The 20,671-nt window shown below is 45.4% G+C and overlaps 1 protein-coding gene across 21 annotated transcripts in view; it reads left to right on the forward strand.

The window, feature by feature from the left end:
- Positions 1-643: 643 nt before the first annotated feature.
- Positions 644-20,671, forward strand: part of RREB1 (ras responsive element binding protein 1) — a 122,855-nt gene continuing 102,827 nt past the window's right edge. For 4 of the 21 annotated variants that reach the window (XM_028737789.2, XM_077933304.1, XM_028737781.2 and 1 more), the window contains exons 1-2: positions 1,005-1,322; positions 7,086-7,129. The gene's annotated coding sequence lies outside the window, so the exon portion shown is untranslated. Of the gene's footprint in view, positions 876-1,004; positions 1,323-1,365; positions 1,558-1,647; positions 1,751-1,798; positions 1,945-2,227; positions 2,591-2,955; positions 2,976-7,085; positions 7,130-20,671 lie in introns of those variants that run through there. The other 17 variants (XM_028737793.2, XM_028737785.2, XM_028737802.2 and 14 more) reach the window with 8 other exon arrangements.

Raw genomic sequence — 20,671 nt, forward strand, 5'->3', positions numbered from 1 at the left:
AAGACCTATTGGACTCTGCATGTGAGCAAATGTGCTTAGGATTCTGCTGTACGCTTGGAGATTAAGTGTTTGGTCATATCCTACTTACAAAAAAAGCAGGGGCGATGGACCACCCTGTGCTACAGTAAAAACCAACCCCCAACCAATCAGAAATTAATTTGATAGAGGGATTTATTTATTTTTTTATAAATCTGACTTTAGGGGCTTTTTTTGGGGGGGAGGGGGAGATGGCTGGTACCAGATTTCTTAAACAGAGGATTTTTTAAAAAAATCCACTAGCATCCTTCTCAAAATATCCAGGAGTCTGGGCCTACCTTATGCCTCAGGAGCATTATTTACAACCACCATTGTCTGCGTTTTAATTGCCAGGTGTTCAATCAGCCTAAACCTAGGAGGGCTGCGTGTGTTTGTGTAGGCCTCCCCGCGCCTCCTTCTTCGTCTGGATGGTGGAGCAACTGGTGACACGGAAGGGATGCCCGCCGCCGCCGCCGCCGCCACCCAGGGCTTTCATGCCTAAGGTTGCAAGTGTATTGCTAATTGCTGGGACTTGTTGCTCCATCCGCTCCAGGCTGGAAGGCGGCAGCAGCAGCAGCAGCAGCAGCAGCCACGACGTGGGGCTTCTCTCTGCCTTTCTCGTTAATTAGACGGGAGAGAGAGAGAGCTGAATGCGCGGCACCTGGTTGACAATGGATTAAGCAGCTCGAGACAGGCAGCGGGCGATCCCTTCAAAGACGATACTGCACCGTCTGCATCCCTAGCGCTTTATCAGTCCCTAACACTCAACTGCCTCTCTCTGCGCAGCGGCGGCGGCGGCGGCGCTTCCTCCTTGCAACTGCAAGCCTGTAATGGAGGGGAGCAGCAGCAACAGCCAGATGGTACTTTACCACCGAGAGACTTTCTAGTCTGGAAACTTCCCTCTTTCCACCATCCTTTGCGTGTGTGTGTGTGTGGCGGAGGGGGGGGGGGAGAGGAGGAGGAGGAGAACAAGCAAGCAAAAGAGAGGGGTGGGGGGGAGTTATTTCTTATTGCAAGATTAGTTGGACTTTTGTCCCGATGGTTAGCAAAAAGTTGCTTAAGCGAGGAGCAGCAGGAGGAGGCTGAGCTGGCTCCGTGCAACTGGGAGGAGGAGGAAGGAGAAAAGTTTTTTACTCACTTCTCTGCTGCGAGGAGCAGAGCCCCTCCCAGGCGAGGAGGAGAGGGAGCGAGCGAGATAGGGATGCTACCGCTTGCAAGAGGCGGCGGCGGCAGCAGCAGCAGCCTGGCTGAGTAACACGTCCCCGGGAGCCTGGCCGGAGCCACACGTGATGCGCCTGCCTCGGAGGGTGAGCGGGGGCGCGCGGTGCGGTGCGGGGTGGGGGACTGGGGGCACCGTCGGGCGCCGCTGCCGGGCCGGAGGGCTCCTCGGCTTCGCCTCATCCTCCTCCGGGAGGGAGGAGAGGACGAAGGGAAGTTCTGGGGGAGTTGATGAACTTTGCACATCCATCGAAACGCCATTTTGAATTCGGCTGCTGCTCGCTCTCCCCCCCTCCTCCCTCCGGAAACTTTTGCTTTCCTTTGGTAATTGCGCGTCCCCGGCCTTTCCCGGTTATTATCCTTAACTTTTTTTTTTGGAGTGGCGTGCGGGGGGGGGGGGTCGGGTGAGGGAGGTGTGGGGGCGGCCGTGCATCATCATCATCATCATCCTCATCACCATCCTCGCCGCTTTCCATCCTGGCTGGAGCCAGGCAGCCCAGCCCGGAGCAAGTCCGACGTAAGTAGGCGAGGCTGATGCCAGGAGGGCGACTTTCTACCTGCGCCTCTTGGAAAGGAGGAGAGAGGAAAGGCGCAGCTTGGGAGCGAAGCTGCCCGGGGGAGCTTCCGAGGCGTGCAAAGAAACTTTTCCCCCCCTTACGAACGTGCGGATGGATGGGTGGGGATGAGGAAGGAGGACACTTGCGGCGAAAGGTAGAAAGTGCCCCCCTTTTTCAAGCGGCGCGACTCTCTTGCTGGTGTTGCAAATGTAGCGTTTGGGGAGGGAGCGAGAGGTGGCCGGGTGGGTTTTTTTTTTGTTTGCTTTTTGTGTGTGTGTGTCGTGGAGGAAAGTTTCTGAAAAGTTGGTTGGCAGTGGTGCCGAGCAGATGCTGCTGCTGAGTTGGGGCAGCGTTTTCTCTCTCTCTCTCTTTCCCATCCCCCGCTCCTCCCTGCCTCCCCTTCTCGGCTCCCCCCACCGCTCCTTCCGTGTTGCAAACTGTACCAACCAGCAACACCCGTTGCAGCCTGTTGCCTGCAGGACCTGATGCTCATCCATATTAAACCGTCTGAGCTCAGGAATTCATCCAGATCATCTCTCTCCCTCCCCTCCTACTGCAAAGTTTATTTTTAACCAACGATTTGGATGGGCCTGCGAGAAGGAGAAGCATCTTTTAACCCAATTGGCCTCCGCTCCCTGCAACTACATCCTCCTCCGGCTCGCTCTCCTCTTCCTTCTCCAGCAATTTTTTTGCTGTTGCGTTGGGGTTGTGCGAGAGAGGGAAAAGCTTTTATGATTTGAAGATGATGGGGAGCGAAGTAGCTCCCCTCTAAGTTGAAGTGGAGTCGACTCTCTCTCAAGGTACAACTCTTCCCCCCCCCCAACCCCCCACCAGACGCTTTGGTCTCTTTTTCCTCTCTCTCTCTCTTTTGGGCATCTGCTAACTTTTCCCCCTCCTTGTTCGCAAGGGCGGTTGCTGGAAGCATCTGTGTGTGTGTCGTTTCTGTCGCTCCCTTTTAATATATATATAATTGTACTTTGGTACTTCTCGTTCCCTTTGCCCTCCCCTCCCCTTCACCCTCGGGGATGGGGGGGGGGAGAGAGAGGGAGAGGTTGGAGCCTTCACAAGATCAGTTCTGCTTCTCTCTCTCTCGCTTGGCCTTCAGCAAAGGTGCGCGCGCGTCATCCTTCTCCTTTCCTCCTTGAATACTTTGGAAGGGTTCGGCGTGTTTTATGGTCCTTTGGGGTATGTGTATGCGTATGTGCGGGAGGGTATCTGCGCTTCCTTTTCTCTCCCCCCCCCCCCCGTTGTACTGGGTCCGAGGGACATCTTTCTCTCCCCCCACCCCTTCCAATGGATTATAGGAGGAAACGCACACACGCATCGTCACGAGTACAGGAAGGAGCCCCGCGTGCGTCCGAACCTGGGAAAATGTGTCGCGTGTCCTATTTACTTCTGTTTTCTTCTTTTACTTCTGCGTCGAATTCTGAACTTAACTGGTCCAGGTCTCTCTCTTTTTCTGTGGTTATTTTTTTAAAAAAAGATTCTTCTCGCATCTCTTTTTAATCCTTTTAATCGACCCTTTCGGATTACGAACAACAACGAGGCTATTAACTCTCCCACCCCCTTCTATCCCCCCACAATTGCTACATCCAAAACTTCTCTAAAAGCGCCCCCCCTCCCTGCTCCCCCCTCTTCTCCTCTCTCCTCTCTCCGTGTTAATGCAGACTAGTCGGGACTCGTCTCTTAGGAAACTGCGACCTTAATCGTTGCTAAGAAGCAGCGGGGGAAAGGTTTCTCTCTCTCCTCCGCCCTTGGTCGAAAGACGTATTTCCCTGCCCCGCCACCCTCCCCCCCCCGTTTCCCCCCCTTAAAAGATTGTGGATGCAAAAAGAAAGAGATGATGTCTCTCCTTTCTTTGGGAACTTAAAAAGGGAAAAGAAAGAGGGGGAGAGGAAAAAATAAACACCCACCCGATCTTTTATGACCTCCCCACACCCATGCAAACATGGAGCGAGTTTGGAAAAAAAAGAGAGAGATTTTCTCGCCGCTCTTTGCAACTTGATCAAACTTTTTTTCTGCCCTTGCTCAAACTTTTCCCTGCCGTTGGGCTCGCTTGCTGTTGCCTTTATTTAACCGAGGGAGAGAGAGAAGGTGCTTTTTGTGTGTGTGGGTGTATGTGGGTGAAGAGCAGCCATGGAAAACGTGGTGGTTGCTCTCCTCCGTCCTCGGCCAAAGTAACTTCCAGCTTTCTAGCTCGCAGTTGTGCAACAGGCAAAGAGAGGCATCTCGTTGCCGGGCAGAGTAGAGCAGCGAGAGAGAGGAGGCTGGAGATGCTGTGAAAACTTTCGCAGAGGGAGGAGGAGGAGGAGCCGCCGCCGCCGCTGCTTGTTGATGGTGGAGGTGGATTGAACTTTGTCATGTGGGTTGATAAGTTTGCTCTGGCTCTGCCCTCCCCTCCCTCCGGCTCTCTCTCTCCCCCCCCACCCCCTCTTCTTACCTCTTCGTTACACTATCTGTCTCTCCCTCCTCTCCCAGTGCTCTGCAATGCATCCTTGATGGGTTATAAAAGAGGAGGGGAGAGCGGTTTCTCTTAGCTCAGCACATTTGTGCTCCTTTGCCTGGCGAGGAGAGAGAACGAGAGCCCAGGTCCCGATGGACAGTCCCAAATTCGGCAGGGGTTTCAGAGCAATACCCAAACTGCACTCTTCCTGGGGAGATTGGGGGGGGGGTTAGGTTTTTGTTTTTTCTTGGGTGGTGGGGAGAAAATAACTCATTAAAATGCCATTTCCTTGACTTTTAATTGTCTGACTTTGAAAAGGATGGCGGAGTTGCACTTCCCTTCGTTTTTCCTCTTGAGATGGGATTGGTCCTTTTTCTTCACAGTTTTTGGTGCTAAGAGGGGGAAATCTGTAGCAGGTATATATTATCATCTGGGCATAAACCTGGTGTCTTCAGCCTGAGAAGGCAGTTAAGTTAGTTGGTTGATTCCTGGCAAGGGAAAAGTGCTTGAAACTTTACATTTTCTGACTGCCTTTTATGTCTTACCTTTTGGACAAGGTCACTCGTGTTTAATGCAGTTTTTCCTCATCTTTTGGGCAGCACAAAAATTGCCTGTGCGAAAAGGGGAATCTTAATTCTCTCTGCTTTTCACACCGATGCTTGCCTCTTTTAAGATAGCTGCTTTTTCAGTAACTCCTGGAATTGGGACCCTTCCACTAACTATTGGCTGATATCCTTAAAAGGGTATGGTGGCATGAGGAATTGGATGCAGTTTGGGAAGGGTTAAAAAAAGTTGCCCTCAGCAGCTTGGTTCTCTCTCCTCAGATGAATATGTGTATATGCGCATGCAGGGGGAGATAGACATGGACCCAGTGACTCATGGTCACACAAGCCATATTTGTTTTAGGGTTTTATTTTCCCTTTGAAGGCTTAGGGGTATAGACCTCCTCTTGATGTGTCTGCATAATGCCCATTAGCATTAACTGGTGTTGCAAGTACATCCCTGGGAGAATAGACCCCTTTGTGTGTTAGAAACTCAGAAACAGCATGGCTCCATCATCCAATCAATCAAGTTACCACAACACTTCTTTTCATCCTTCGCTTAAGACACACCTAATGGCTTTAATTGTTTCAGGGCAATTGGCCAGAAACTGATGTCTTGTGTATGTGTGTGTCTGCCTCTTATAGAAATCCCAGCTGTATACACCGTGGTGTATGTTAAGTTTGTGTGAATGTAAAATTTTGCAGACCTTTCAAGCTTAGGGAAAAGCCACCTGAAAATTTTCAGCTAATTCGTGCCCATTTAATAAAACTGTCTCCCCCTCTTATAATCAGTTTTTAATACGAAGTTTTAAAAACCGGAACACTTCCGATTATTGAACTGCTCTGAAAATAAAACAATTTGCAAGAGAGCTCACTCTTTCCTGTTCAATAGCCAGATAGATGACACCCATCCTTGCATCTTTACGTCATATGATGAACCTTGCTTGGACTTCTGAGAGTCTCTAGAGATTGCCAAAGTAAAACCTCAGGTGGGAAAATCTCTTGTGACTTAGTAGTGGGTTTAGCAAACTTGTTTTGGCCTAAGGGCAGACAGTGCGTTTCAACATTCCCCCTCCCCTCTTCCAGGCCTTTGCAAAATGTCCCTTGTAGTCCTATGGGTTTTCTGGATTTCTTCAAGGTGATTTATGTACTCTAGATGCATTTCCGCATCTACCCGTCAGCTTTTCCGTTACTGAAGGTGTCATAATTAGAGATGCTCTTCCCTGGTTTTTTCTTTTTCTTTCTTTTCTTTGCTTTTTTTTTTTTTTTTTTTGCTTGTAGTAAAAGCTGGTTTTTGCATCGGCTGCTTTACGCTGCTAGTCAAAACTGGCTATCATTGCTAGCTCTCTCAGGTTATACATGTTATCCCTTGCGAAAGTAGGTGGTGCGGAGAAGGTCATAGGATAAGTGTTGCTAAGCAGCTAAACAGAAGGATGCTAAAATTAACCCAAGTGCATCTATCAGGGATTCATCCTCTTTCTCCTTTCCTTTTGTAAATAAAATAAAACCATGTTTTTTTCCTCTTAAATTGCCACACTGGGTATCTCAAACTTAAAATCAGACTAAACTTTTGTGCTCAACGTCGGAAATATTTTCATATCACATTCTTAATAGGTAAACTCCTGTATCTTACGTATTTGTAGAATTATGACCTGCGTTCCCTTAATGGATGCTTTCATAGAGTTGAGAAGTTAACAGCACATGACATCATGAGCTTAATAATCATTACTCAGAAGCAAGTCTTGTTGAATTTGCTCCCTGCAAAGTGTGGCTGGGTTAGTAGGATAGAAGTCTTGGTTACAGGTAACTTTCAAAATGTGATGCGCTTCCATATAAGTCTGTTTTTTTAGGGTTGATGGTGGCAATTTATCAGGAAATGTCCTGAGAACATACTTGCTTCCAACTTGGTGTTTATAGAAACTTCTGCAGCAGAAATTCCTTTTTCTCGTACCTCCTGCCCCCCCACCCCCCAGTACTGGCTGATGTAGTGAGTTGAAACACAGGTGGAATGCAATGTTTCTGCCTCAAACATCAGATAGATTTGTGTAGGAAACAAAGAAGTCTATTACAGCACAGCTGGAGTCATGGTGTGTAACTTGTGTGCTGTTCTCAAAGCTTGTGTGCTTGTGTCAATTCATTTTATGTTGGGGAAAGCTATGTGACATGCTACCAGATGAATAATGTTGGTTTGGTTTTTTTTTTAAAAAAAAAACATTTGCATCACTTTTTAACTTTCTGGATACTGGTTCACATATTTTTTCCACACTACACACTTAGCTTAACTTTTTATTCTCTTTTCCCCCATTACAGATATAAAGTGCATTTCTGAAGAGCGACCTGAAGCTTAGAAAGGGGTAGGAATTAATTTACATTTTCCTTCTCTCTCTCTTCTCCCCCACCCCTCTCCCTTTTAAAATACCTTTGCCCTCAAACTTGCAAAGAAGCGTCTTTGGATAGCAGATAAGTGGAATGATAAGAGGGACTCTTCCCCAGTGAATGGTGACAATGGCCCCTATCTTATTAATTGATAGGGAAAACCCTGTTAATGCTAGGAATTCTGAATTTGTAAAGTGGCTCAGAAATCGTGGCCTGCCCTGGAGTCTCCAGCAGTTGTGATAAGAAGTAGGTTTATCATCCCATTTTCTGTGGGCCTTTTGTGTGCAGCAAAGTCTTGTGGGAAGCCTGTGGTTGCTAGTCCTCACGGTTGTGGCAGGAACAATGAAAACTAAATTTGAAACAAATAGTGCGGACGGAAACATGTCAGGGCAGAAATATACACTGCTTTTCAAGAATCGATTCTTAGCAAATAAGAAAGTTGTGCAGTGTGTGTGACGCACTAATCTGATGCCTGTTGGGTTCATGGAAAAATAATGTGAAGATAAGTATATAAACTAGGTGGTGTTCTATGGCTTATGAGTGTTTCTCACGTATCTCTCTCAAGCAAATTTGCCACCCTGACACCTGTACTGTTTATGGGATGCTCTTGTCCACAAAGGTACCTATTCTTTAAATGAAATTGTTCACTTATGAAATATGACTTGGCTTGAATAGGAGAAAAGTGTGTTTTCCGCTTGTATTCATTGCATTTTTATTTTATTATTAAATTTGTATACCACCCTTCATCTGAGGATCGCTGGGTGGGTTACGATATAAAAACAGGAAAATACATAGCATGGTGACAAACAAAAACACACCCCCCCCCCAGTTTAAAAGGCCAAAGATTGTTTAATAAGCCAGAAAAGAGGAATGTTTTTGCCTGGCACCTAAATACATGTAACAGAGGGGCCAGGTGAGCCTTGCTGGGAAGAGTATTCCACATGCGGGGAGCCACCGCAGAAAAGGCCTGTTCTCGTGTTGCCACCTACTCTTGTGGAGGATTATTAGTATGCTGCCCTATTTGCCTCACAGCAGCCAAGTGAGGTAAATTTGGCTGCAGGATGGATCGTGGTGGCATCCAAAGTCAACTAGCACTATAGCTGAGCAAGTATTTCAGTGTGGATTTCCCACAACCAAATTCCAAATTGTTACTGCTCGCAAACTAGGAATGTGGTTTTTTTTTTGTAGGAATCTTTCATGATCACATTCTGCCTGGTTGAAGCATTGCACTTGTTTTGGGGAGCTATGTTGTGTAAATTTGCTACCATAGGGTGGTCCTGGCATCTTCCCTATGCAGGTTTAGGGAGGTTATGTGTCTTCTCTCGCACCTCTTTCCAGGTTGCGTTGAGTGTATGTGTGGGGGGTTGAGGGGGAAGATGGTTGTTTTTAGGACACAAAGGAACTGGGGGAATTTGAGGAGATGAGCCTCATGTGTTTCATTTTGCAACAGGTGCTAAATCTGTGCATTTCTGTGCAAAAGGTGCTAAATCCAGTTGTTTGAAATGAGCGACGGGATGAAACGATACCGTTCTGGGTAGCAGTCGTGTGAAACAAAGGATGCCCATTTCTATGTTACGGAACGTTATCGCCCTGAAATATAGGCTGTTGAAAACAAGGGAGTACCTAACCTAGCCATAGATTCAGTGGAGAAATTGAGCGGTTGTACCTTTTCTAATACAAAAACAGTTTTGAAACATTCCCACCTTGCAGCCCAGTTCTGCTTCTTGTTGGCATTAAATAGGGCAATGGTTTTACAGGTAGGACATACATTATTTAAGACAGTAACAGGTGTTGGCAGAAGAAATCGCCAAACTGAAGCATCCTTGCTTCTTTCTTGGAGTGAATCTTAAGGAAAACTAGGCCCAATTAAAAGCTGTACCCCGTGGCAGTTGCTTTTCTGTGAAATGCAAAAGAAACGTGACTTTTTGGTGTGCTGTTTTAAAATGGCTTTTGGCTTCCTCAGTGGGATATATGGCCAAACAGCAGCTCACCTGTGAAGGGCAGGGGCCTTTTAACAAAACCTTGCAGATCTGGAATGAATATTGAGTTGCTCCCCATCGGTTCAGCAGAACAGCCTGTAGATTTCGTTGCCTGCAGCAGGATGCAAGCCATTCTAGTGCATCTTGTTCTCTGTGCTACCTCTCCAGTTTTTCATGCTAACCAGCCTTGCAGTCAATAAAGGTAGCTCTCCCTGAATAGGTGCTGTAGACAAAAGAAGTAGGTGATGGGTGGGGACTGTTTATTCAATGTGATTCAGGTAAGTAATGTTAAGGGAATTTGAAGGCCTCTGAGACAGGGCAGCTGAATAGTTTTAAGGAGGATTCACCTGCAGATTTTCAAGGGGTCTTTACCAACAAGGCGGAGGGAAGCAATTGAAACCCCTATCCAGGCATTGTTATGTTTAAAGGGGATTATCAATTGCTTTGAAGATCTTGACTTTTTTTGTAGTTGTTGTTGTTCCCCTTTGCTTTAGACCAGTGGGTCTGCATTGTATCCTTTGCTCCTTTTCTTAGTGCAAATTCTCTAGCGCCTTCCTTCAGAAGAAAAAGCCCCTTAGGGTAGCACCTTCAAAGACTGGCAGATGTATTGCCTAACTTACCTGCAGGAGATAGCCTGCGTTCTGTTCCGAAAGCTCACGTTCTGATTTGTTGGTGTGTGTTTTTTAGTCTTTAAGATGACACAGGACTCTTGGGGCAACAGATTAAAAAGAAATGCGTCCCTTTCTGGAATTCTGGAACCACCACATGGTCTTGTGTGGTTTCCAAAGGGAGATTTGAGTTTTCTCTCCGAAATGCAATTTTGCATCAAGCATAGCTCTTGCAAGTGCCCAGGGGTTTGGCTTTCAGTTTGGCAGATCTCTGGAGCGAAGGTTTTTCAGTGTGAGTGAACATCCATACAAATCACCTGGGAATTTATTTACTACATACTTAGGTAAATACAAAGCAAAAAAAAAAAAAAAAGGGGGGGGTTCTCAGGGTCACTGGCCACACAGTCTTCCCCATCATTTGCTACCTGGTCCAGTTAATTGGTGATGTCAGGATTTGAACCTGAAACCTTCCTCATGTTAAGCACATGCTCTGCCACTGAACTATGGACCCATGATTTGGCAGTCAGGAGCATCTTCTGTGTTTGCATGCCCCTCTTTGCATTCTTTAAACCTCCCACCCTAGCTTACACCTTTTAAATTTGGGGTTCTGGCTTGTGCTCATGAAATGCTAACTATAGCTATCTTGCACCGAAAGGGAGAAGAGGCAGTGCCTGAGCAAGTGGGGAGGAGAGGTATGCAAAGACATGGGTTGCTCCCAAGTTGCCAAACCATGGCATTGGCAGCGCTGGCTAGTGGGTGGTCCTTAGCAAAAAAAAGATAGGGTTTTGTTTTTGTCCTTTTTATTTTATTTTAAGTGGAATCTTTGCTTCCTAGGAATTAATGGGCAAGCCCGTTAATTTATTAGAGTTATAATTGCTGCTCAGTTAAGGATTGTTTATCATTTCCTGATGTTGGGCTTCCATTTAAAGTGTGTGATTAAAGGGGTGTGGAGAATTCTGCACAGACACCTTTTCTACATGCAGCTGGTTGTCATCAACAAACTGTATACAGTTTGGATTTTTCATACAATTTGGATTTTGGGGGCACCTCTCGTCATTTTAAGCAAGGCTTCGTAGAAACAGCACTTGAAGCATCCTAAAGTTCTGCAGCTGGTTGCTAGGGAATGTGCCACACCCTCCCTGTCCCCTCTGAGTCCAGATTTTATGCATGATCCAGTTTGCACTTGTCTGGCTCAGACCAGAATGTCGACTCAACTTTTCTTGGTAGTTGCACAGAGGGCTGGCTTGGATTGCTCAGAGAAAAGTAGCGGGGGAACCTCATATTGCTGAAGTTCGTCACTCTGAGGCACATGCCTCTGGAATCTTAAGGACTCTGCAGGCTTCTGTGGCCTTGCTCTTTTTTAAAAAAAAAATGTGTGGCTCTGCTCTTGGGACTCACAGAAAAACTAGCACTGCAAGGCTGCTTGCTCTTTTTGACAGGAGTACTCTTCTTAACCTGGTAGTTTTGAAAGGCTTGGTTTTTAAAGCAGTGCAGCAGCATCTGATGGTTCTTTTTAGATTAACAGAGGGCTTGAATCTTAATCTCAGAATTGTAGGTTCGAACCCAGTGTCAGAAACTCAAGATATTTAATCTTAATTGCCAAATGGCTCCTTAAACCTAGGTTATGGTTGCCGCAATGGAATGTGTAGGCGTCCTTTATTTTTGCAATGGGATTTATTATTTTTATTTCATTTTCTATACTGCTTCGTATTTTAAAGAACAAATCTCAAAGCAGTTTGCAACACATTAAAACGCCAAATAAAACGGATCCAGTGCAGGCCAGCCAGCACCACAAAAGCATTGATTCAATATATGGATCCTCACGGATTTTCAAGGCTATTTTTACATAGGATGACAGCGAAACTATCAACAAACCACAGAGCATCTCTCTGGACACAGGTGACCTATGATGTGATGGTGGTTTTGAGGGAAGCCCTTGTAAGCCTCCTGAAGATCCATTTGGACCTGTGACTCTGATCCATGTTTTTGTCTCGTGACAGCTCTGGATCCATAATTTTTATGCTTCATTCAATGGAAGCAGATGGGAGCTGTGATTTGGTTGGGATGTGTGAGGAACCTGTGGAAAAATTACGCAATGTCCAAGAGGATCCATTTTACTGTATTTGATATGTCTCCTTGCCTTCTCTCCTGTGGCACCCTACTTTCTCTCTCTGGTTGCTACATTTTTCTCCCAGTTGCCCATATCGGAAAAGCCCCCTCCCCCAATTTCCCCCCTATCCTTCCTGCTCACCTCTTACGCTTTTGGTTGCTTCGCTTTCCATTCAGCTGCTGATCTGAAAATGCACGTAGAGTTGAAAGACTGAGTGGGAGAAGGTGATGCTTTCACCTTTATGCTTTCCCTTCCTCTTTCACCTTTGTGTTTTTGAGGGGCTGGGGGAGAAATTGTAACAACCCTCCCCACCACATGACAAAGGGGTGGGGGGCTCATAGGCTTCATGGCTGCCAGGGGGAAGCCACCTTGTCTCCTCTGTGACTGGCAGGAGGACTTCTCCAGGATTGGAGGAGATGTCTTCTAGACCTGTTTTACCTGATGCTCTGGATTGAACCTGGAGACCTTCTGCATGCAAAGCATGTATTCTCTAACCGAGCTATAGTTCCGCAAACTTTATTGAAACATGACTTGGCCGCCATTTTGGATCATCAGTCAGTTTCCTGCTCCAAATAAGTGTCAGATGTACTCTTGGCTATACCCATGGTACATGTGGGGTGATGCTAAAGCCTGATAGGCCTGGTCAGTGTATGTGACCCACATGACTTGTCTGTGCCCCAGAATCCTCTTCAGGGATTCTTTTGGAAAGAAGTCTGTGTGGAAAGGGTTCCTTATGGATCAAAAACACTGAATACTGCTGGACTAGGTGGAGCTGCCTAGCAGGCAAATTTATTGCATTTTAAGGAAGTGGTTGAAGGAAGTATTCGCCCCTGATTTTAAGACACAGGTCTCTCTCTCGGGGATGGGAAACCTGTAGTTGCAACACCTTCTGGAGGGCTGCAACTGCCATCAGCTCGAGACAGCATGGTCAATAGCTAGGAGTAATGGGAGTTTGGAAATCCTGCGGGTTCCATGCAGTGTTCGAAATTAGCCAGGCACATTTTGTGACTGGCATGGGTCCAGTTACGTGGAGCTCTCTGGATGCATGGTTGGCAACTAGGGAAAGCAAAATCTTACCTAGAGAAGAATCTGAAATATTTCTCTTGAAGCTTGAATTTGTTTTATTCTGGATTGTTTTATTTGATGTTTTAATGTGTTGTATACTACTTTGAGATTTTTTCCTTAATATATAAAGTGGTATAGAAATAACAATAATAATTATTATTAATAATAATAATAACTCAGTTGCAAACAAACAAACCCTGGCCCCTATACATTTCAATTGTTTAAGGTTTAAGGTGCCATTTGGCGATTAGTTTATATATCTGAATTTCTAACACTGTTTTCATGCTCACAGCCTTCTAGGCCTCATGCCTGCTTTCGGCAGTAACCCACAAAATCCTCATTGGGTTGATTTTTGTTGAAGCACAAACCCCACAGGAACGAATAAGACGCTGCAGTTGTGCTTGGTTGTCTGCTCCTTTTGGCAACAGTACTTTGCCTGACACATATTTGGCTTCAGAGAGACTTGACATTTCTAAGTGAAGGTGACCAGATGGGAAAAGGGAAGACCAAGTTCTGGTGACCCTTAAGGTTTACGTGGATGGGGGAATTCTGGCTGTGCCAGCGGTTGCTCTTCGGCACAGCTGTTAAGAGAGCACCAGAGCTGTGTTGCCTTTTACATCTGGCCACCCTAGTGGAAACATGCTTTGAGCCCTGCTGGAGCCGAGGACCTAAATATGGGTAAACGGATCCAGCAGAGCTCGGGCTGAGCTCTATTCCGCAATTGCATGTGGAATTCTGCTGTGTCAGTATGTGAAGTGTGGCTGTGGCCTTTTACTGAGATTGCTCTCTGTGTTTGTGCGTGTCATGTGCTATGACTACCCCTTAGTTCTCTTACTCATATTGGTATTCTAGGAAGTGTCTCTAAAAACAACAACAGAAGCCGGCTGCTTGCTGTGGCCTTTGTGCATAGCTCTCTATTTGGGGGCTTGAACTGGGGTGCTAGCTACATCTACGGCAGGCATAGGCAAACTCGGCCCTCCAGATGTTTTGGGACTACAACTCCCATCATCCCAAGCTAACAGGACCAGTGGTCAGGGATGATGGGAATTGTAGTCTCAAAACATCTGGAGGGCCAAGTTTGCCTATGCCTTGATCTACGGCATGCACAGAAGTTACAAGCAGTGTTAGAAACTCCGATATGTAATCTAATCGCCAAATGGCACCTTGAACCTGGACTGCGGTCGCCACCATGGAATGTCTTGGTGCTGTCCCCCCCCAATGGAATTCATTATTACAATTATTATTATTAATTCCATTTCTATACCGCTATATATTTTAAAGAACAAATCTCAAAGCAGTTTACAGCACATTAAAACGTCAAATTAACCAACCCAGAATAACACTAATTTAAGCTTCAAGGAAATTACTTCTTGAAGTGACATTTTGCCAACCTGGCATCCAGAGATTTCCACATGGTCGCAACTGGACCTGCGCCAGTCGCAAAATGCGCCTGGCTAATTTCGAACAAGAGGCATGAAATAAAGATGGTGGAAATGCTTAGCTCGCAGCACGTGGCTAATGGAATGCTTTTGCAATGCCATTTTTTTGTGGCTTCCAAGGCAGTAGGCATTAATGTGAATCGGGTTGGGAGACCTGTGGTGCTCTCGATATTGATTTGACTAGAGGTCTTATCATCCTTGGCTGTCGGTTCTGCTGGCTGGAGCGGATGGTCTCTGAGAGTCCCACCAGCACCCGTAGGGCCACAAATTCTCTTAGCCTGCTGCTTCAGTGTCTGGAAAGTATTATACTTGGGTAAATGATGCTCAGCACTGAGAACGGTTTGGGTTTTTATGGGTATCACTACTTGCCAGGGCAAAATGGATTTTTAAGGAGAGAGAGAAATCCCACTCTTGTATGCTGGAAAGTCTTTATCTCCAGAAATTTAAGGAGCACAGTCCACCCTAGAAGCCTTTCCCATTTGCCTAGAGCCACTCTGGTTGCCCAGTGACATTAGAAATTCACTCTTCACCTGCTGAGTAGTGCAGTCCATCTCTTCTGCGATTGAGCCGTAGCTTTGAGAACAGCTGCTGGGGCTGAGGACTCGCACAGATTAAGCCCAGGGAAGTGTAGTCAATGGATTCATATAATTTGGTATCTTAGCTATTTGGGGTTACCCGAAATACAGGAACACTTATAATATTTTGTATTTTAGAATGTTCAAAGTGACTGCTACCTTACTGTAATCTTTACAAAACACCTGAAATGGTAGACCCATATTGCTGTTCCCGTCTTGTTTATAGAGTGGGTTTTCCACTAAGGCAAGGTTTCCCAAACTTGGGTCCCCAGCTGTTTTGGAACTACAACACCCATCATCCCTAGCTAGCAGGACTAGTGGTCAGGGATGATGGGAATTGTAGTCCCAAAACAGCTGGAGACTGAAGTTTGGGAAACCCTGCTCTAAGGCTACCTAGCACATTTATTGCCAAGGCAGGGGACTTCCCCAGGTCTTTTAGCCTCTGTGATGCCACAAGCATGCTGACAAAATGAGATTTGCAACGATAACATGGAGTTCCTAGAAACACTCCTCTAGCTCATCTATCTTTTCTAACTCCTGTGTTTTTAGGACTCCTCACTGCTGGGCTTGCCTTAATGGCTGTGCTGAGCTCTTTCTCTTTGCTGACTCCCAGCGGCACACATGCCATTTCCTGTTCTGCGCCCCTTCACAAACAGCTCTGTGCGCTGTTGCAACTGCTCCCCAGCCCAGAAACTATACTGACATGTGTGCGTGTGGCTTTGCTTATTGGTATTGATGAAAAGACAATTGAGTCTTCCATTTGAGTGGAGCTCATACAAGAAAAGAGAGCGGGAGCAGGACATGTGTGAAAGAATATGAACTCTTTCCCCGACCCTGGGGAAGATCTTTTATTTACCTGTGTGTATGCCTTTCCTTTCCCTCTTTTGGCATCCTTGCAATTTAGTAAGCAGCCCGCCTCTACTGGTTGCAGAGCCAGGCGCTCTGAAGACAGTGGGCAGGTGCATGAAATGTTAAGCAACCAGTTGCGTCGAGGAGAGTGATTCGTTACTCGACACCCTGTGGCTGAAGCAGCTTTTTTGCACGTACCATTGCTAAACTTCATTCGTGGGTAAATTCATGTTTCCTGCTCACTTTTCTTAAAGAAAAGGCCAACTAGTCTTTGGACCACAAATACTTTGGGAGGCAGTGGATGCATACAGAGTTTTTTTTTCCTATACACCGCAACAAAATGTGTATAGGAAAATACAAACTCTGAGCAGTTCCCAGGAAAGTGAAGTCCATAGTGATCTGGGCATCACCTCTTCTTTTTTTTTGCATTTAATTGTGCACAGAGAATCTCTGCTGCTTGTTCACTCTCAGCAACAGGCTGTTGTGATTCACATGTTGTTTTTTGTGAATCCTGAGGCTGGGAGAAAATACTGAATAGAGATGTGAACTATAATTTTTGGGACAAGAGCTGCAGCATTCCCGTTCATTTCTTCCAGGTGTGTTAGCACAACTGAGCCCTGTTGTGACTCGCTGGCCTGTAGTGGTGTGGCAGATGTGAGGCCAAAGCCACTTATATCGTAGAGGGCAAGAGGGTTGATGTGCATGTAAACAAACAATCAGGCCTCCTTATATCTACTGCCACCAGTGGTATGTGGCCTGGCTTTTCCAGTGTACAGTGGTACCTCGGGTTAAGTACTTAATTCGTTCCGGAGGTCCGTTCTTAACCTGAAACTGTTCTTAACCTGAAGCACCACTTTAGCTAATGGGGCCTCCCGCTGCTGCCGCGCAATTTCTGTTCTCATCCTGAAGCAAAGTTCTTAACCTGAGGTACTACTTCTGGGTTAGTGGAGTCTGTAACCTGAAGCATCTGTAACCTGTAGTTGTGTACTGACTAAGGCTGTCTTTGTTGCAACAGGCCAAGTTTGGCTACTGCCCTGTAGCTGATGGTTGAGAAAAGCACTACTGCAACCCCATATTGGCTGTGTAAACACTCCTGTGCCTTTTGATGTAGAAACATACTGTCCTGAGTATACCTGTGATCTTTTACCCCATAGTGCTTTGTTGTGTGTCCAAAGCCGTGATGGTTTATGCTTCCATGTTTCTAGCAACTTAAATAATATATAGAACTGTTAAAAGTTTTTTGTATGCTGCTTTGATATTTAAAAAGCCCTCAGTTGGACACTGATGCTCAGAAATATGCCTGAGTGTACGTATGTCCTGTTTCATTCAATTGAAGCAGGAATAGTAACAATTGGGTCTTGGAAGATACAATATTGAGATTGGTTGATCAAGCTGCCCTTGTTTAATGTTAATTGAACACCCAACTACTTTGAGACACAGTATGTCATCACCATAATACTGTATGTGGCGTAATTACTAAAATCTGAAGTGGGTTTGTTTCCTGTGCATGTTCTGTGTACACAGTGGGGTTTTTTGTTTTCAGATTCTTTTATTTGATGGTGCCTTCCTAGAATTCCCTTTCTACTCTTTTAAAGTTCTCAGGAGTTCAATTAACACGCACACTTTATCTGTGTATGTATATATAATACATGCCATGTTAATGGCTGCTCTGCTTCTTTGAGTTCCCTGTCCCATTGACAACCTTCCATAATCATGGAAGGAGACCCCATTAGAACAGCAGGCTCCCTGCCATAGACAGTTGCCCTCCAGTTCATTGGAGGGAGCAGAGTAGACCAGCACGTTCGCCCCCCTCATCCCCTGAGGAAAAAGAACACCTGAATAGGTTTTATGTTGTGCATTGTTTGCACTGGGAGAAGACCAGCTTGTGGCGCTTGTGACAAGACTTTTGTACATGGTGTCTTGTCAATAAAATTACATTGGACCTGGCATGCGGCATAGCAAGATGGCCATGCCCACTTGCCTTGCACAGGATGCTATTTTGGTAATAAGCTGTCCAGTGTGCTGTTGCTGATAGGTGTATTTTTAGAAGTGGGGTGCCAGGTTATTAAATCCTGTGGCTGAAATAATTCTCAAGAGTGCAGATCCTTCTTGCTCCTTAGCAATTTTGTGTGTGTGGTTGAGACTCCTCTTTACGCAATGTGCATGACTCAGAACATACCTCTACAGAAAATTTAGATTGTGCTATAGTGTTTATGCAAAATAGCTTCAATCCTCGGAATACTAAATTGAGACCAAATCAGCTTGAGTTTTTAGACCTTTGGGATTTTTGCAGTGATGTTGTATATGTCTGAAAGAACAATGCCCAATGAATTGAGCTGAATTAAACATTGCAGCCCTTTGCAGTCTTCTGGAGGGTAATTCTGTTGATGTGACTTGGTCTTCTTCCCAAGTATGTGGGTACTTGCTGCAACCTTAGATGGTTTGTCATCTGTTCTGGCTGCCAGTGTATGCAATGCTTTATAAGGCTCGTGGCATCTTTCTTTGAAACAGCTACGTCTTTCCTAAAATAATCTTTCAAATGTGATCATTGAATATGTATCGAAAGTGAACCTTTCTGAAAACAGAAAATGGATTCATGCAATTGAATTGAACTCCTGTGGACATGTATGGTCATGTTTGCTATCTCTAGTGCTCTTGAAGAGAGCAGGAATGGATTTTTCATTGCATGATCTACATAATAATTGGTGACTTTTAGACAGGTATCTTAATTCAGTTTTCCAGGTTTTTGGACGATCGTGCAATCCAATAAACTTACCTTGGAGTAAGTATCCTTAAACTCAGTGGGGCTTACTTTTGAGTAGACCTACAGGGGAGTGCGCTGTATGGGTTGATCTCACACAAACATATTTAATGTATTTTGTGTTTTTTATGACCTGCATCTACTGATAAAAGTTTGGGAAATGGCTTTTGCTTTGTGTAGATTAGCTAGCCGTTTAATCAGCTCTTTGGTCTGCTCAAATCGCTATGTAAAAATGGACTAGGAAATTGTCTGTTTCGCTTCCTTGGTTTCATAGCCACGTGGCATTAGTACCCCGGGGAGTTAACTGATGCTTATCCCATTAAGATAGAATGGTTCAGCATTTATTTTGGGTCATAGAGTAGTGGTCATTTCGTTGAGAATCTGGCTCTATAATTGTAGGTGGATTATGGTAATTGCCACTAGGTAAATTCCTCTACTGTAGGAGTTGTTCCCCCAAAGCAATAGTGTGGGGTTAAAATTGGTTTAGGGTACATACTCTGGATCACAGTGCTTCTGGGTTGTTAGTGTTAGAAGGATGACATTTACCTCCCCAATGACAATGCACATGATATTTCAATAACTAGCTGGAGAATCCCACATGTGCTGTGTAAATTGTGCTGTGGTTCTTTGCAAAATGACATTGCGGTCATTTGCTGCTATTCCCAGGGGAACTTGAGATTCCTTTATATTAGTTGCTTTACTTGTGGAAATGACTCAAAGTGACTTATAGACGCAACAGAAATTCTAAAACCAATTACAATAAGTGCAGTCAATTAATAATAATAATAATAATAATAATAATAATAATAATAATAGTTATACCCCGCCCATCTGGCTGGGTTTCCCCGGCCACTCTGGGTGGCTTGCAGCAAAATATTAAAATACAGTGGTCTGTTAAACATTAAAAGCTTCCCTAAACAGGGCTGCCTTCTAAACGTCTGGTAGTTGTTCTTCTCTTTGACATCCGGTGGGAGGGCGTTCCACAGAGCGGGTGCCTCTACTGAGAAGGCCCTCTGCCTGGTTCCCTGTAACTTGGCTTCTCTCAGTGAGGGAACTGCCAGAATGCCCTTGGCGCTGGACCTCAGTGTCTGGGCAGAACGATAAAGATCTACCCCCCTTTACATTTACACAAAAGACAGGTCTGTCATCTATCTATCTATCATCTATCTATCTATCTATCTATCTATCTATCTATCATCTATGGCATATGGTGGCTCGGGAGATTTTCCAATCCTTTGCTTGGAAAAGGTTTGTTTTGCTTGGTTTCCTCCATGACACTCCTGGCCACTGAAGGCAGGAATTGGATGAATAGCTTCTATTCTCTATTTGTAGGAAGTTGCTTTCTGTTCTTAATACATCAAGAGTGTTGTTATCTAGGGTGAACAGGTTACCATAATATAATTTTTTGATTTAAAAAAAAATGTACATATGCATGTAATCAAAAGGTTATAGGTGGTTGGAATGAGATTCTTAATCTCAGGGTCCTGGGTTTGAGGTCCACGTTGGGCAACAGATTCCTGCTCCGCAGGGGGCTGGACTAGATGGCACTCCTGTTTCCTTACAACTCTGCAATTCTGTGATACCAACTTGCCACCCTGATGGCTCCTACTTCTTCTGCTCTGCATTCCATCTCATCTGCTTCCCTCTTCATGCTGGCGCTTTGGCTGAGGCAGTCAGCTCTGTCTCCATGTTCCTTTTTGGAAACTGGGGAGGTGAGTACAGAAACCAATTCTCCCCCCAACCCACCCCCTAGATCTGCTCTAGGGTGAAATGTAGGGTGGAGCACTGGAGTGTTTTCCCCTGCATCTGGGAAGGTAAGCCTGGCACTCTCATGTGGGAGGCAGATGTTTGAGCATTCTGCGATGCTGGCAGGTTGGCAAGATGTTGACATTCAGGTACCAGCACTTAGATTAAACCAAACTGTGCGTTCATTCAAGCAAGGCTGTTGTGAAGACTACTGATGTGATTCTGTTTGGCGGTGCTGGTCTTTTAGAAAAAATACATTTTTAGGGGCTAGATATATTTTACAATATTGGTATAAGGTTAGATTCCCTATTTGGGGACTTCCCTGGCTTTTTTCTGGCCCACGTAGGACCAGTCTGGATAGTTGGCCTTGGTGAAGATTTGACGTTTT

The sequence above is a fragment of the Podarcis muralis genome, chromosome 8 (assembly GCF_964188315.1).
Source record: "Podarcis muralis chromosome 8, rPodMur119.hap1.1, whole genome shotgun sequence".
NCBI lineage: Eukaryota > Metazoa > Chordata > Lepidosauria > Squamata > Lacertidae > Podarcis > Podarcis muralis.